This window comes from Triticum dicoccoides, chromosome 2B (assembly GCF_002162155.2).
Source record: "Triticum dicoccoides isolate Atlit2015 ecotype Zavitan chromosome 2B, WEW_v2.0, whole genome shotgun sequence".
Taxonomy (NCBI): domain Eukaryota; kingdom Viridiplantae; phylum Streptophyta; class Magnoliopsida; order Poales; family Poaceae; genus Triticum; species Triticum dicoccoides.
The window spans coordinates 238,307,590-238,319,525 of NC_041383.1; positions in this window are offsets into that span (position 1 = coordinate 238,307,590).

The following is an 11,936-nucleotide window of genomic DNA, read 5'->3' on the forward strand; positions in this document are numbered from 1 at the left end:
GGCTGCTATGTAGGTCTCGAGTGAGAACACCCCTCCATAGCTGTTGAAGTTCCTCCACAAGAGGCTCCATGAATAAATCAAAATCCTTTTCAGGACTTTTTGGACCTGGGATGAGCAAGGCCATCATGTAGTTTGATTATTTGGTGCAGACATTTGGAGGCGTGTTATAAGGGATAACGAGCACTGGCCACATGCTATATGTGGTGCTCTGGTGGCCAAATGGGTTAAATCCATTTGAAGCTAAGCCAAGTCTAATGTTTCTTGGGTCAGCAACAAACTTTTTGTGTTTCTAATTGAAGCTTTCCAGTCAATAGCATGAGATGGATGACTCATTACATTCTGATCTCTGTACTCCTGGTTCCTAGATTGCCACAATACATCCTCTCTTGTTTCAGCATCATGAAACAACTTCTGCAATCTTGGTATAATTGGAAAATGTCTTAGGACATTATGAGGAATCCTCTTCACAGCATCGCCATCTTTCCATATTGATGATTTGCATTTTGGGCATTCACTTAAGTTGGCATAATCCTTCAGGAACAGAACACAATTATTCTTACAAATATGGATCATATCATATCCAATTCCAACTACATGAAGGAAATTCTTCATTTTATTGTAGGTGTGTGGCAGCTCAAACGCATCTGGGAAAGATTTGCGGAAAGCAGCCAACATCGCATCGAATGATTTGTTGCTCATCCGCTCAGATGTCTTCACCTGAAGAAAGGTGACCATAGCTGAGAATACTGACAACTTATTTCCTGGGGTGACAGCCATGTTGGATTGTTCCAACATGCGGGCCCACCGTTTTTCTTCTGTAGGTGAAAGTTCACGAAATGTGCGAGCATTTCGTAGCATTGTTTCAATGTTGGTCAAACTCACTGGCTCCGCAACCACCACCTCCTCCTCTTCCACCTGAGCATCAGGCAGATCAAGATGGTGATCTGCTACTTCCACATAGTCAGTAACATTGACGTTCACAACTTCACCATGATGAACCCACCTAGTATATTGTGACCGACATCCCATACAAGTGTAGATGATTTTGCATAGTTGACTGGGGTCTTGTAACTGAATTCATACAATTGCTAAACGGGCAGAGCACATTAGATTTCAGACCACCGTACTCAGTTCTAATAAAGTTCATGAAGTTTTCAAACCCCCTCGACATATGCAGCGGAGAATCTTTGAGCGTAAATTATCCAAGTCATGTCCATCTGTTAGACATACAAATTAGTTCTTCTACTAGATATTACAGAAAAAACATATATGCTTTTTTATGAAGTCCAGCAAAAAAATACCTAGGTCGATGTCTAAAGCTATGGCAAGATATTTGGACAAGTAGATCTAAGTAATGAAATATATGTAAAGCTAATTCAGCAAACAAATTTGAGTGCTAAATTATGGCCGTCTCAGCAGTCAATGAGGCCGACCACACAACCATCAAAGACCATCTCGGCAACAAAGATCGAGTATAAAACGGTGTAGAGCTATTTCACCTAACAAATTGGCTACTAGACCATGGCAATCTACGTAACAATAAATATATGGCAGGATATGTTAGCAACTAATCAGGTGTGGCATGCCATCTCAACAAAGCAGATTGAGTGCAAAACATAGCAAGGAAGCTTCTTAAGCAGAGCATATTGCATGTAAACTATTTCGGCAAACAGTGAGATTAACAGCGTCTATCAGCTAACATTCAGTGCTACTCCGACATGCATGGGGCCTCAGTCTAGAATGTGCGTACTGTGGGAGAAGCTGACCACCGTGCGTGTCCACAAGAACTTCGCCAGCGGTGGCGGTGCGGCTAGAGGACGACAGTCTACGAGAGCGTACTATGGGAACGAGAGGATCACTGTGCGTCACCTCGATGAACCACGGTGCCGACGTATCGGTGTAGCGGGGAGGGTGGCTTTGGCAGAACGAATGGAGTGGAGGGGGCCGGGGGAGGGGGGTTTGGGGAATATTATTGGCTAGTTGGCTGAAGGGCGGTTGAATTTGGGATTTGGGGGGAATTTTTTGGGGGAATTTTCGCGTGATGGGCTAGGGAGTTTGGCGCATGGTTGGTTTCTCCAAGTGCGGTCCCACGTGTCAGTGAAGAGGCAAGCCGAAGCGCGTTCCATTTGCGTGAGCCATGTGCAGGACCGATCGTGTGAGGGGTGCAATGCGACTGTGACAGGCGTGCTATGAGTGTACCGCCTTTATTCCATTTAAACTTGGTGCTTCGCACGATCCATCAATACTACTACCAGTAATCCGGTAATCCTGACTAAAACAACACGGCCGGGTCTTTTCCTGGGTCTTACTATTATTGTGAAAGTTCATATACACCGGACGAGATTCATGCAAACACGGCACATTTTCATTACATTTCGAACTTTTATAGGACAGAAAAATAAAAGAAACCTGACCCCAAACCTATTCTACAGCGGCGACCGACGTCCTCCATCTGCAATTTCCATGTACAAGGGCGGGTTTCAAGACCCGGGAAGTGAAGGTGTAGCCTCCGTCGAGGAAGAGTAGAACATGGGAGACGGACCGGCCCGTTGGCACACCATGCCCTGCTACCTCCCATGCCCTACTCATCCTCGAAGGAGTCCCCGACCTTGGCAGTGCCGGTAGACATGAGGTCGATGATGATGGACGTGGACGGTACATCGCTTCACCTGCCACATGCGCCACCCAACGTTGGACGACGGCAAGTAGGATGCGTGGCTGACGGTGCTCCCATCGTTGTCCGCCAGTGTGGCCACCGCTTGTGCGGTCGCGTCTGCGTCCGGCTACGCAGCTATTGCATTGCGAGCGGCGACTTGAGTGAGGGCAGTGACCTGGAGCTTCATCCCCGAAGACAAGCTCCCTCGTAGAGCGTTCGCGCTCACAGTCATGGTGGATGTGGTGCTAGGTAGCAGGAGGATGCACTATGGTGTGGAGTTTAGCTGGGCGTTGCCACTTTAAGTACCGCATTTCGGTGAGGCCAAGCGTCTGGGTGCGTCATTAAGTCACCGGAGTTGGTTCCTCGGGCACTGAGCCTATTAATGATGACATATGGATAGACGGCATGAATGCGAGTGAGGGAGTCCTGGATTAGGGGGTACTTGGGTGTCTGAACTATTTGATATGGGTCGGATTGATGGACCGTGAAGATAAAAGCAGAAGACTTTCCCCCATGTATGGCACTACTGCAGGATGGTCCAAACACGACAGTCGAATCAGAGACCCTTTGATGAAACTGTGTGTGATGCATCAATCACAAACAATGATGTAATATAACCATAAAAAAGATGCAAAACATTTGCGATGGCGTCGAAATCAAACACGGTTCATATTAGATGTGTGTGTGCGATGAGTGGTAAACGTTTAATCCAGAAGAACTATTTGCAATGATGAAGAACAACAGAAACATGCAGACAGATGAGGGTGTTGCGATATACGACATATAGTTCACTAGGATGAACTATGTGTGATTACGAAGCACAATGGAAACAGTTCAACTGAACAAAATGTGTGTGATACGCGGGAAACAAGTCCGTAATCAGAAATGCGTGCAAAGACCAATAATAACACATAAGATTGCTGCTAATAAACTGTGTGATTCCATGACAGCTCATCAAAATTGCCTAGTTGGCATGCATGATACTAGCTATGATATCCCATTATGACCATCCTAGCAAAGAAGGTGTACATATCATTTGTGCGTCGCTTTGCGAGTTTTCATCCGTTTGTTTGAGAAGCGGGGAAGTTTCAAACATTTCAGCCGTGAGGTGCGGCCACTATCGTAGGCATAGTTGGTATTTTAATTACAAGAAATTCAGATGGGTCCGAACATCATCAAAATCGATGTGTGCCCGCGGTGTGCTCTCATGACCCCGTGGAAAAAAATTGGTAAAGTTTGGCACAAGTTTTGATGATCACTCCTTCCAAACCGGAGCATCTCACATGAAGGATCATGGTTTCCAAAAGGAGACGTGTCAACTCAAACTCCTATGGCTGGTGACTTCATCGTTTGGCCTCATAAAAATTTCCACGGTACACAATCACCATTATACCACGAGTCTTATTTTCTAGTGCATTTTGGGTATGTTAGTTATATTTAAGATATTTTTTGAGTTTAAAGTGCATTTTGTGCATAAAAATAAAATTACAATAGGAACTTCATGTGATGTTAAAAGGGATGAGGATCGCCATTCGATCTGGGAGCATCCAATGGTGCAGACGTACGATCCGTGGGGTTTGGGTTCTGGCCAATCAGAAAGCATGACTCAGATCGTGGGCGGAGTTTGGTCGGCACATGGCTTTCATCAACGAACCGTGTGCTATTCGCAAACCTGATTGCATATTTTTTGTTCACACATACTGTAGTGAGATCAATTGAGTGTGCTACCTCTATGATATAGTAGTAATAATAACAAAAAACAGCTCATATTCATTGCCTGAGCTGACGGCATATCAAGGTCAACATATTAATGGTTCTTACATCAACAGAAAACCGGGCATAACTCACAAATTCAGTACACGCGATAGTTCTAAATTGAATGAATTAAGTTGCAGGGTAGGCATAAAGACTAGTCTTACGGCTTAATTCCCATGTAAATGGGGGAACTGGGATCATTATGTTGACCCTGAATGAACTTGGGTTTCTGATGATTTTATGCTTCTTTGTTACATGGGTGCGTGATCCCTTGGCTGGCAACTCATCAAATTCATCATACTCATCCTCATCAGCAACATCATCGACAACTAGTACCCTCCTCTTCCCATGCATCACTATGTGGCAGTTCTTACGCAGAGGGTCTTCCGCAAAGAAAATCTGGGTAGCATCACTGGCCAGAATGAACAGGTCCGCGTGATATGTCATCGTTGTCCTATTAACACAGGTCTTCCTGTAATCATCAACCTTTGCTTGACCAAGAGGGATCCATGAGTACCTGCATAATGCCACCTTAACTTTCACATAGTCAAGCTCCCAAATCTCTTTGATGGTTCCATAGTATACCCTTTCATCAGCTTCATCTACAGTCATGCATTCTATTCGAATAGAGCTGTTTTGATATGAGGTCTTCTCATCACGTTCCTCAGTGTAGAACGTGTATCCGTTTATGTCATATGCTTGGTACGTCAACACCGTAGGTGATGGCTTTTGTGCCAACCACGTAGCAATGTCATCGATGGATCCTTGTGCCAAACGCTTCTTCAACCATTCGACGTAGTTCTTAGTGTGCTCCTTCATCTCCACATATGATGAAGGCACCATTGGTAAGAAGCTTTCGCGTATCTCTGCCAAGTGTTCTTTCGCATAAGCGCTGAGAACTAGTATGTTAAGCAGTATTGTCAAATGGGCTTTCTCTGCCAATTCTCCGGGTGCAGCAATTTGCATGCCAACAAGGACCGGCTTACCTTTCAGCCTTCCCTCGTGGCGAGAGAGGGGCAAACCTATAGGTCATTTTTTCATGTATTCGGTGCAAAACTCAACCACCTCCTCCTCAGTGTAACCTCGTAGGATGTTTGCCTCTGGATGGTTTCGGTTCCAACAAAAGTGCTTCATTATTCCCATGAACCGCTCGAAGGGATACATGTTGCGAAGAAACACAGGACCACAATACTTTATCTCATCGACAAGATGCACAGCGAGATGGACCATGACATCAAAGAATGACGGTGGGAAAAACATCTCTAGGTTGGACAATATTCTTGCAATATCATCTTACATATGATCTAGCTCTTCAGGATCTATGACTTTCTGCCATAGTTAGTTGGAGAAATCATAGAGCTCAATGACTGTGTTCCTTATATCTTTGTCCATCAGATTCCTGATCGCCACCGGGAGGATTTGTGTCAACATTACGTGGCAATCATGTGAATTCATGTGTCCCAACTTCATTTTACCCGAGCTCACATCCACGAGACTTCTAATGTTTGCGGAGTAGGAAGAGGGTGTCTTAACGGACAACAAATAGGTGAAGAACTGCGTTGCTTCTTTTGTACTGAAATTTTAACTCTGGCAATCTTTGATGAATTTGTCATCATCTTCTGCTGCACTCTTGCCTATTGATTGATCAGCAAGCATATCGAGCCGTGAACCCTCACCATCCTTTCTTTTACCTTTAATCTTGAGCAGAGGATACTTTCACATACATTCTTCTCTATGTGCATGACATTGATGCAGTGACGTACACGTAGAATCTCCCAGTAAGGTAATTTCCAGAACACCGATTTCTTCTTAAACACTTGACCCTTGGGTGTTTGTTTCACCGTCAAAGCATGATTCTTGCCAAGCACAACATTAATTTGTTTAGTCATGTTGTGGACCACCTCCCCATCATAGGGTCTTGGGCCCACACCTACCTCTGTCGTACCATAAATTTCAGCTTTCATCTTTCAGTACAGGTGATTTTTCCGTAAGAACCTACGGTGACGCAAATACACGGTTTTGTGTGAGTTGGGAAGTCTTCTGCTAGCTGTCCTATCCATGCATGTGACACACCCTACATCTCCCTTTGTTTTCTGCCCCGATATGTTGCCTAATGCCAGCATATCTTGAATGGTGTGCACCAGCATCGCATGTAGATCGAAAATCTCCTTTCTGTAAGCATCATAACATTTTACAGGAGGTGCATCTATCCACACTGTCAGCAGTTCTTCTACCAGTAGCTAAAAGTAAATGTCGATGTCGTTTCCAAGTTGCTTCGGGCCTTGGATAATCATTGACATCATAATGTATTTTTTCTTCATACACAACCAAAGAGCTAGGTTATATATGCACAGAAGTACCGGCCATGTGCTGTGATAGATGCTCATATCGCCAAAAGGATTCATCGCGTCAGTACTTCTAGGATCCTTGGCAAAGTCTTCAAACTTGTTGTCGATTAACTCACACTAAGCCCCATCTTTCGGGTGCCTCGTATACTTATCCGCAATTCTCTCATCATGATGTCACCGCAACCTCTTTGCCTCTCTAGGGTTTGCAAACAAACGCCTCAACCTTGTAATTAAAGGCAAGTACCAAACAACCTTGAACGGGGTAACTGTCTTGATCTCATCATCCAATTTGTACTTGTCATTTGCTCTCCTGTGCGTGTATCGTCCATGCTTGCATTGGGGACATGCACGCAAATCTTTGTACTCACCATGGTACAATATACAGTCATTCACACAAGCATGTATCTTTTTTACTTCAAGTTCCAATGGGTAAACAATTTTCTTCGCTTCATTCGTGCTTCTGGGGAGCACATTATCTTCCTGAAGAATTTCTTTGAAAAGACCTAACATATTTGTGAAGCCCTTCTTTGATAGACCGTTTGCTGCTTTAAATCTGAGAAACGCCAGGGTGATACTCAACCTAGAATATTTCTTTTTGCAACCTGGATACAATTCTTTCTTGGAGTCCGCATCAATGGTTGGCAGATCCTTGTACCCAATCATATCATTTTTTGGGCCCTCAAAATCTGCAATCATAGCAGCAAAATCTGGCATATCAAGATCGTCGTCATCTGCTTCGACATCTTGGTTTTCCAGTGGGCGTTTCGGCTTTCCGGTGTTCCATTGGTAGCTTGACGCCTCTGCCCTGATGTTAGATTCAACATCCATGTGACACTGATCGGGGTCTCGCATCTCGTAGCCCTAGGTATCTTCATCCATGACCTCCTCTTCACCGTGTCTGGTCCAACTGGTATACCATCCATGAATCCCGAGAGACTATGTGCCACTAGACATCTGCAACTTCATGTGACTTTGTATTTGCACAATCAGTACATGGACACATGATGTAATCCGCATCACCAATTCTCCTCTTTGTACTTTCAGCCAAATTCATGAAATCTGTCACGCCACTGATAAAATCTGTGGTTTTTCGATTCTTCATCCATTGAGGTTGTTCCATCTGCACCACACGAATGGTAATTAAAAACAAAACAACAACATTAATACACGGATTAACTGCTGCCCAATGATGCATGAATAAATCACAAGGCTTTATGTTCATAATTACTGAGGGCGCTTGTTATCCAGATGTGCAATGACAAAAATTAATGGCCAGTGAACTTACACACAGAGTACTAGTACATCACTAACCTTAGGAATTAAATACCTTAATTAAGCCACTCAAGAAAAGAATACCTTAATTAATTAGCCGCGCGACGACCTCCACCCAGTAGACAGAGAAGCGCGATGCGGTGGCATACTGAGACAGCAGGGTCAAGGAGCAAAGCCTAGTGCGGCTGCCGCCTGAAGTTCGACCTCCACTATCCCGCCATCGATCATGATGGATGTGCTCAAATCACGTTGCCGCCGGCCTCGACGGTTGAGCTCCACCTATCTCCCTCCGCAGACCAAGGATTGAACTCTTCTCCGGTAGCCGCTGTGTACGCCGCCGTCGCCATCTCTATATGCAGACCGACTGTTTTTTACGGATATCCGCAGACCGGCTGTTTACACGGTATCACTGTAACTCAATTATATGTACATGGTAGTACATCACATACGGTTATGTAACGGAAACCGTGTCTCACCTACGTTGTCTTCTCACACGGTTTGGTGAGGAAATCGTGTGTGACGTTGTAATACCTAACACAAATGACATGTATAAAATAGTTTGCCGTATACTCCAACATATAGTGCCATAAGTAGTTCCCGACTGTTAGCTTATCCCCACAGTTTCCCCATTTCCCCCAAATCCCTACATAGCCTCCAAATTCCCTTGCGTGGAGCTGACATTGGGGGAATGAGGATGAGTGGTGATGATGGTTTCGGTGCGGCTGCTCCTGCTCGTATCGCTGCCACGACGGCGGTCGCCGCCGAGCACCTGCCTAAGGTCATCACAAGGCAGGTGTACTATGGATCCGAATCGTCCTGTCAGGTTCCAATCTATCCAGATCTTTGTTCGCATGTTCAAAGTAGCTCCTTGCTGAATCCGTCCTGAATGACCCCCCCGGAAAGCGATCTGCCACCGGATCCATAGCATGACTCCAGGCTCCCGCTGCACGAGTTCGACTTCGAGTTTTGCGCCACCGAGAAGTACCAAACGCTGAGTTGTGTGCACGGGCACACTCCCGCTTGACGTGTATGTACAGGGGGATTCGACATTGGTAGGCGGTTTCTCAGTTGCCCCTTAGAGGTTAGTGCTAAGTTCATCATTTTACTTGATTTAATGCCACCGCTCATCCTGAATACTATTTAACATTGGCAGGGATATGAGGCTTGTGCCTCTGTTAACTGGCTGGATGAAGAATGGCATGGCAGGGCTCGGAGTGTTATCACCAAGCTCGCAGAAGATAACGTAAAGCTGAAGAAGAAACTGGCTGATCAGTACGATGAAGCAAGAAAGAATCAATCACAGGCAATAGATGAAAGCAAGGGACAAGAAGGAACTAGCATGTGTAGTTGTGGTTGTCGCATTAGCCATGTTCTATGTGCTGTTTGCAATGATGATTAGGGGTTTTGTTTGACAGTATTGCTAAAGCACATCTAGATGTGCTCTAAGTAATGCACATCTAGGTCCTATGCCATTGATGTTACGCGAAGATTCTTGCAGATATTTTTATTTTTCTTCTTTCTTTTCCTTTCTAGTTTGATTATTACTAGCTTTATCAATAAGAAGAACTCAATATATTGCTTGCCAGCTGTCCTACTCCACTCGTACCGGTACCGGTGCATAATGCAAAACTCATTCCTTGTTTTTGTCCTGAAAAAGCAAGCTAGCCAAATAGCCAATGGGAGTCCTGCGCAACCCCGGGAATTTGGAGCGGTTGGGTACAAATAATTGCGGTTGATTATATCAGTGGTTAGATAAATACGTCAAACCCCGCTTCAATCCCCCCCGGCCCCCTACGCGCGCAAAAAGAAACCCCACTTCAATTGGCAGTTCCTCTTTTCTACATTCACCGCTTAAGTGTCCACCATCTTCATCGTCCCCGGCAGGCCGCGCTACACATTGGCACACACTCTGCAGCCATGTCGAGCGACAGCGAGGACGACAATTCAGACAGCAGTCTAGCGCCCGATGATAGGTCAACATCGGAATCATCCCGCTCGTCTTCCATGAGTCCGGCGTCGAGCCCAGACCTCGATTATATCCGGTTCATGGAAGGGATGCCGCCTCCGAAGTCGTCACATGATAACCAGACAGACGAGGAGCCGTGGAGGACGAAGAAGAGGACAATGATGATGATGATGAGGAACGGTAGAACAAGGAGGAGGAGGACGACGACAGCAACAACGATGACGACGGCGGTGACGATGAAAAGCCAATGGTCAGCGGCAAGAAGCATCCTCGCCAAGACGATGTCGCGGGGCCATCCAACAACAGCAAGAAGAAGAAGGACTAAATTAAGCAGACTATATATATATATATATATCTGTTTGTCATGTCAGTCTCATCGCAGACGGTTAGTAATATGTATTTGACAGAGATCTTCTACATTATCTCCCACAAGTTGGTTTGTTGAACTATGTGCCCCGACGAGCATACAATTCACAAAAAAAGACCATATGGGTTGTCTACAATGACCGCACACAATTCTGATTACTGACCTGTTTGTCGGGTATCACACACATCTTGTTAGTTTGTGTTCACCTCAATCATCGCAAACGGTTCATCAGAGTGAACTATATGCCATATATTGCACACACCTTGATCTGGCTGCCCGTTTCTGTTATTCTGTCTCATCACAAATAGTTCGTACGGATCAACCATATACCCCTCATCGCACACACAACTAAAATATGAATCATTTTTGATGTATCATTCGTCGCAAACGCTTTGCATCTTTTTTGACAGTTTTTTTACATCATTGTTTGTGATTAATGCATCACACACAGTTCCGTCAAAGGGTTTCTGATCGTAGTGTCGCGTTAGCCGCATCCTGTAGTAGTGTTGCTTTAACTTCGCGGTGTCATATGTGGTTGCATGTTGCATATGGTTTCTAGCTTGTATTCGAAAGGCCAAATTCGGTCTTTATTAAGATAAGGAAATATATTTTTTACACGAACCACCATCCCGGGAGCACTAGAAGACAAATAGCTAGTCAGGGCATTGGCCGAGCCAGTGACAAGCCCGGCACAAACAAGCATCACCTGGAAGCCAACTAAAAAGCCACGATGGTGGTGAAGCAGCCCGCCTCCCACCAGGCTCTCAGGTCCTTGATAATAATGCTCACCACTCCAGCCGGATGTTTAGCTTGTATTGCTTCCAATTTGGTTAAATTGCGTCTTCTTAGCTTACATGTTATACCTTCAAATATGACATGCCTTCCCGTTTTCGGTACATACTAGTAAATCTATCTATTAACCATGTTGTTACATCAAACTAATGTTATTGTGTATCCCTCATCAATCACTTATGATGAAACAGTCACCCCATTGGGTTACTGTGAGAAAAGATGCTCTTTTAAAGAATGCAGTGTCAGCCTCCCCACATGATTCTCAAGAAATAGCAAGGCTAGATGAAGATAGTGAACGTAGCTCTGTAGTTGATGACCGCATTTCCCCTACACCACCGTCGCGGGTGCTTGCTCTAACTTGGCAGCGTGATATGTGGTTGCATGTTGCATATGGTGTGTAGATTGTAATTCTTCCAATCTGGTTAAATTGCATGTGCTATTCTGCTTAGTTTGTACATTATACCTGTTAATGTGACATGCCTTCCTGTTTTTAGTACATAGTACATCTGTCTTTTAAGCATGTCCTTAGATAAAACTATTGTTTTTTTATCCCGCATCAATCAATATGACAATACACCTTTAGTATATGCAGTGTGATATTGGTTGCATCTTTCATATGATATATAGCATGCGCTGCTTCTAATTTGTTGAAACACCATTTATGATGGGATGCTTTTAACTTGCCGAGTCATATTGGTTACATCTTTCATGTGGTGTCTAGGTTGCATTACTTATTATTTGTCAAAATGGCTTTTGCTTAGTTTACACAAATTGTTGTGA